Raw genomic sequence first — 720 nt, 5'->3', positions numbered from 1 at the left:
CGCTTAACTGCGCTCCTTAACACCTGCCAGTTTAACTCGGAAGCCAGCCGCACGAACGTGTTGGAGGAAACACTGTTCAACTGGCGACCAGGGTCAGCCTGCTGGCACCCGGCCCGCCACACGGAGTCGCTAGGGAGCTATGAGCCAAGTAAAGCCCTCCCCCCCGGCCAAACCCTCCTCTAACCTGGACGACGGTGGATCAATTGTGCACCATCCTAAGGGACTCCCGGCCACGGCCGGTTGTGGCACAGCCCGGGAATGAACCTGTGTCTGTAGTAACGCTTCCCTGCTTGAGTTTTTGCTTGTAAGCAGGAATCAGGAGGATAGAATTATGGTCAGATTTGCCAAATGGAGGGTGAGGGAGAGCTTTGTACGCATCTCTATGTGTGGAGTAAAGGTGGTCTAGAGTTTGTTTTCCCCTCTGGTTGCACATGTGACATGCTGGTAGAAATGTGGTAAAATGGATTTAAGTTTTCATGCATTAAAGGCTCCGGCCACTAGGAGAGCTGCTTCTTGGTGAGCATTCTCTTGTATGCTTATGGCCTTATACAGCTCGTTGAGTGCGGTCTTAGTTCCTGCATCGGTTTGTGGTGGTAAATAGACAGCTACGAAAAATATAGATAAACTCCCTTGGTAAATAGTGGGGTCTAGAGATCTCAGGGCTTCATGCCCGCTTCAAATCCTCTTCTCCATGTAACTGTCTGTTGAAGGTCAAGTTTG

Source organism: Salvelinus sp. IW2-2015, unplaced genomic scaffold (genome assembly GCF_002910315.2).
Source record: "Salvelinus sp. IW2-2015 unplaced genomic scaffold, ASM291031v2 Un_scaffold3026, whole genome shotgun sequence".
NCBI lineage: Eukaryota > Metazoa > Chordata > Actinopteri > Salmoniformes > Salmonidae > Salvelinus > Salvelinus sp. IW2-2015.
Note: the sequence above shows the minus strand (reverse complement) of the source record.